The following is a 6,053-nucleotide window of genomic DNA, read 5'->3' as shown; positions in this document are numbered from 1 at the left end:
GGACCTAGCACATAGGCACTAAGTAAATTTTTGTTGAATAAAGGGAAAAGACCTTGTCTTACTCATCAGTTTCGAATGATGTTTGGAATATAGCAGATACTCAGAAATATTGTTTGAATCGATACTGATAATTATCACAGGGTAATGGTATGCTTTTTCTAACTTCATCTTACATATAAGTATACCAAAAGGTAGTTTCCAGTTACATAATTGATCATTAGTTTCTAATTATATTACAGATTCAATTCAATTCGGTTTACTCTTTTACTTTTGCTTTGACCCTGATAATTTCTAAAACCTAAGTAAGATTATCAAGATCATTATTTAAAAGGAGTTTCTGTGCTAAAGTCATTGTTTCCTCCTCACAAATTACTTGTTAACAAAAGGAAAAATAGTAACTATGCAGTGGAGACACTAAATAACCCCTTAAGCCAGTGATGAAGATTAATATCAAATAGACATCGCATGCCTCTGGATGTGATACCCTGTGAAAGATACCAATTCTTTTAAATATGCTGTCAATATTTTTTCATTATCCCAATAGAAATGGAAAGTCATTCACTCAGGCCCATGCGGTAACTTTTAATGATTGCCTGTTATGTGCCAGGTACTGTGCAAGGGGAATATGTTTACTGAGGAAATTGAGACTAATGGGAGAGTCAGATATTTAATCAGAATGATGTAGCACACGAGCAGGAGGATGGAGAAATTAGTTATCTGTGGGAGTTAGTTTCACAGGAGTCACATCTGAGGTGGATCTTGAAGGCTGGAATAAGAGTTCTCCAGGTGGAGGGGAAAGAGATCTCCAGGCAGGAGGAGCGGCATGTGTAAAGGAACGAAGCCTTGAAAAATTCAATAATCATGTCTAATTTTATGCCAGATGTAGTTCAGAGGCATTAAAACTGAGTTCAGCCACTTAAAAATACTTTCACTACGAAATATTACACACATAATAAAAGTGCATAAAACAACTATCAGCTTATTGAATTATTATGAAGCAAATATGCACGTAACAATCATTGAGGTCAAAATCTACAAAATGTCTGGAAACCCCCAAATCAGTATCCCTCCATTCAATACCACTTCTCTTCCTCCAAATTATTTTTAATAGTTGCTTTAGAGTTAATAGAAGGTAGACTTTTCATAGTCTACCTTCTAGTGATATACCACTTTGCATGTGGTATAAGACACTATTCTGATTTATCCATGTCTTTACATTTATTTAGTTTGAGATGGAGCTTGCTCTGCCACCCAGTCTGGAGTGCAGTGGTGCAATTTCAGCTCACTGCAACCTCCACCTCCTGGGTTCGAGTCATTCTCCTGCCTCAACCTCTGGAGTAGCTGAGATTACAGGCACCCACCACCATCTCCCTGGCTAATTTTTGTATTTTTAGTAGAGACGGGGTTTCACCATGTTGGCCAGGTTGGTTGCGAACTCCTGAACTCAAGTGATCCACCTGCCTCAGCCTCCCAAAGCGTTGGGATTACAGGTGTGAGCCACCGTGCCCGGCCCAATTCATGTCTTTACTATTGAGAAATGCATTTCTATGCAAATCAAAACCATAATGAGATACCATCTCATGCCATTTAGAATTGTGATCATTAAAAAGTCAGGAAACAACAGATGCTGGAGGATGTAGAGAAATAGGAATGCTTTTACACTGTTGGTGGGAGTGTAAATTAGTACAACCATTGTGGAAGACAGTGTGGTGATTCCTCAAGGATCTAAAACTAGAAATACCATTTGACCCAGCAATCCCATATACCCAAAGGATTATAAATCATTCTACTATAAAGACAAATCCACACCTATGTTTATTGTGGCACTATTCACAATAGCAAAGACTTGGAACCAACCCAAATGCCTATCAGTGTTAGATCAGATAAAGAAAATGTGGCACATATACACCATGGAATACTACGCAGCCATAAAAAGAATGAGTTCATGTCCTTTACAGGGACATGGATGAAGCTGGAAACCATCATTCTCAGCAAACTAACACAGAGACAGAAAACCAAACACTGCATGTTCTTACTCTTAAGTGGGAGTTGAACAATGGGAACCGATGGGCACAGGGAGGTGAACATCACATACTGGGGCCTGTCGGGAGGTGGAGGGCAAGGGGAGGGATAGCATTAGGAGAAATACCCAATGTTGATGATGAGTTGATGAGTGCAGCAAACCACCATGGCACACGTATACCTATATAACAAACCTGCATGTTCTGCACATGTATCCCAGAAGTTAAAGTATAATTTTAAAAAATGCATTTCTAAACACTATTTACTTAAAAATTTTAACAGGTGTAAAATATACAGAGAATTATGCACAATCACATATGACTGCTTAATGATTTACCATAAAAGGAACATAGCACCATCACACAGCTATTGGAGTAGAATATCAACAATTGCCCAGAAGCATTTCTTGTGATCTTTTCCAATCAATTACTGCCACTGTCTTCTTCCTCACAGAAATAAAACCATTCATTAGTTTTGTGGAATCATATAGTCTATGTGTAGAATTATACATTATCTGTATATTTTGTGTTTAACTTTTTTATTCCACATTGTTGTTTTGATTTCATCCATTGTTTTGTGTAGCCATACTCTTGCATTTTCATTGATCATATTCCAGTGTATAAACTTAACGTAATTTATCCATTCAGTTGATGAACGTTTGAATTGCTGCAAAGTTTTTGGATGTCACGAATAAAGCTTCTGTCAAGGTTATTGTACCTGTTTTTTGGTGTTTATGTGCATACATTTCTGGTGTGACATACACCTTAGGAGTAAAATTACTGGGTCAAAAGATAGTGGCATCTTCAAATTTAGTAGATAATGTCAAAACAGTTCTGTACACTCTCATCAGCAATTTATGAGTGTTCCCATTGCTCCACACCCTTTCAATGGGAATTCCAAATCAGCATTTGGAATTGTCTTTACTTTTAGCCATTCTGCTGGGTGTATAGTGGTATCTCATTGTGATTTTAATTTCCATTTTTTTGTTAGTAAGTTTTAACATATTTTCATATTTTTTAACTTACAGAAAATTTTAAACATATGCAAAATAAACAGAATAGTATAATAAATCTTCCTGTACTTATTACACAGCTTCAACTGTTATCAACATTCTGCCATTCATTTTTTTTTTGAGATAGAGTCTCGCTCTGTTGCCCAGGCTGGAGTGCAGTGGCGCCATCTCGGCTCACTGCAAGCTCTGCCTCCCGGGTTCAACGCCATTCTCCTGCCTCAGTCTCCCGGTAGGTGGAACCACAGGCGCCCACCACCACGCCCGGCTAATCTTTTTTTGTTTTTTGTATTTTTAGTAGAGACGGGGTTTCACTGTGTTAGCCAGATGGTCTCGATCTCCTGACCTTGTGATCCTCCCGCCTCGGCTTCCCAAAGTGCTGGGATTACAGGCATGAGCCACCATGCCTGGTCAACATTCTGCCATTCTTGTATCATCTATATAGCCACTCATATCCACTCCCACTCTATTACTTTTTACATTTTTAAAGCTAAATTTGCATACATTGAAAAATGTTAGTGGTCCAATTGTAACAAACGGACACACTTATGTAATCAACAGCTCTATTATCTTCCCCTAAAATTCCCCTGTGTCCCATACTCCCTCCCCACCCAGTTTAATTAATTTTTGCTTTGTTGAATTTCTGCACAGGGTAAGAAATCTAGTGTGTTTGAAACACAAAGTGTGTGAGGTTATGGCAGGACCAGGTATAATAGTATTTTTTTGTGTACTGTATTTTAGGTCCTGCTGAGTGCTTTCTTCATTAACTGATTTCTCAAGAGAGGGTCTCACTAGAGTCATAAAACTTGTGAGTGATGGAGACAGGATGCTCAGATTTTTTCTGACTCCAAAATACAATCTTTGTACTAATGTTTTTTGTTGATTTATTAGTTTATGCAGTTGGCAGTCAAAAGGGATTTTGAAATGCAGAGTAATGTCGGGTTTGTTTGGACTATAATTCTGTTGATAGTGTGCAATATTGGAGTGAGGCTGAGATCAGTGGTAGTAAGAGCACAGAGGTGTTTATGGCAATGGTTCAGAGGTGAGGTTTGGGACTAGAAGACTGATGGTGCATATGAAGAGAGGAAACTGTATTTCTTAAGTCTTTTTGAAGTATAACCAATAGCTTATGGTTCCAGGTTAGGTGTTGGGGATAAGTGAAAAGAGAAACCTTGTAAACAGGTAATTCATTACTTTGCATCTTTCCAGATGCTCCTCTCTATAACTCCAAGGCTTCTACCTTCAGTTCCCAAATTGATAGCAACACTGTTATTAAAATCTGGAAGAGGAAGAACAGGTTTGGTGAGAAGATAAATTCAGTTTTGGTCTGGCTAATTTTGATATGCCTGGGGAAATGTAGATGGTCTGTCTTGCGGGCAGTTACAAATAGAATTGAGAGGCTCTAGAAACAGGTCTGACCTGGAGATAAAACTTTAGGAATCATCAGAATATAGATGTAACTGGAAGCACAGGCCCCGGACTCAGATAGATTTAGGTTTAAAGATCTAGGTCTAGCTCAGACACCCATTGTCTGTTTCCTTATTGGTAAAATGGGATAATATCTAACCCAGGATCTTTGTAAGGATTTGATGGAAAAATAAACAGCACTTAGCATGGTGTCTGAGTTCAGTAAGTGACAAAATTATCATTAGCTATTATTAGATTGCAATACAGCTAATATTTTTATTATTATTGTAATAGCTAACTTACTATAACAAAAACCCTTTTTTCCCCATGGAATTCGCTTAAATGCTACATGAAATGCATTTAAATGAAAGATCTGTAAGGTATGGTTTGATAGCCACAAGGCAGCATGGTACATGCATCATTGTGTCATTTGGTCAGCAAGACCTATGAGTGCCTTTAGCACAGGGAGTGGAAGATATGAAGCCATGTCAGCAGTTCTCCAGTAGGCAGCTTACCTCCAGGGTAGCAACCCAGTTATATCCACTCCCCACCCTCCTTAAAACAAGCATTTTAGGGAAAGGATTATCTTCGTTTTTCATGTTATGTTGTTTGCAGAATACTTAGGTGTTATATTCTACATAATTGATAACAGATCAACAATTTAATATTTGTCCTTCTAAATAAATTTTTCCATGACCTTTCTACAATCTCAGACCCTATCTTGGCTCATAATTTGATTTCTGTATCATTTTGGATTTAGTTATGTGTGGTAAACTGCCACATCATAATCAAAGCTGTCAAAATCAGGACCAGAGTACACAGGTCCTTTAGGAACTATAATTGCTTCTACTTGATGTTAGGTTCTTATGCTGTGTTTTAGTGGGATCTGCTTAGAATAGATGGAAAACTAAGAATGAATCTTAAAACAACATTTGATGAGAAAAACAAGTTCAGCAAGAAAACTTAAGGAATCACCAAAATGTATTTATAGAAGGCCACCAGACTGACTCAGTCAGTTGTAAGAATAAGTCTGACTAGTGTTTCTTTTACTGTTCTTAGAAAAGCATTAAAAAAAATCAGCAGCTTTAATTAGCTAGTATTATTTTCAAAATAATTATATATTGTGAGAGATTAAATGTGAAAATCATCACAATAATTCCTCCTATTCCTGAATGCATATCCTTTTGCAATGTGATTTTGCTGCTTCTCCCAGCAAGAGGCAAGTCTAAGTGTCTACTTCCTGAATTTAGGCTGGCTCTTTGACTTGACTAACAAAATGTAGTGAAAGTGTTGTCATATAAATTCTGAACTGAGGGTCTCAAGAAATCTTGTAATTTCTATTCTCTACTGGCTTGGCATGCTGCCACTGTATGAGGAAACCCAGGCTAGTCTCCTTGAGGTTGAAAGGCTACAAGAAGAGAGGTCCAGCCAACAGCCAACACCAAATACCATGTGACTGTACCTAGTCAAGCTGCTAGATGACTGTAGCATCTGCGTGGGTCACCCTAGACAAGGCTAGCCCAAATTACTAATCTTCAGAATTGAGAGCACATAAAATGACTTTAAGCCACCAATTCTGGGTGGCTATACAGCAATAATATACCGTATATGTGTA

Source organism: Macaca fascicularis, chromosome 3 (assembly GCF_037993035.2).
Source record: "Macaca fascicularis isolate 582-1 chromosome 3, T2T-MFA8v1.1".
Taxonomy (NCBI): domain Eukaryota; kingdom Metazoa; phylum Chordata; class Mammalia; order Primates; family Cercopithecidae; genus Macaca; species Macaca fascicularis.
The sequence above is the reverse complement of the archived record's forward strand: the minus strand, read 5'-3'. Positions refer to the sequence as shown.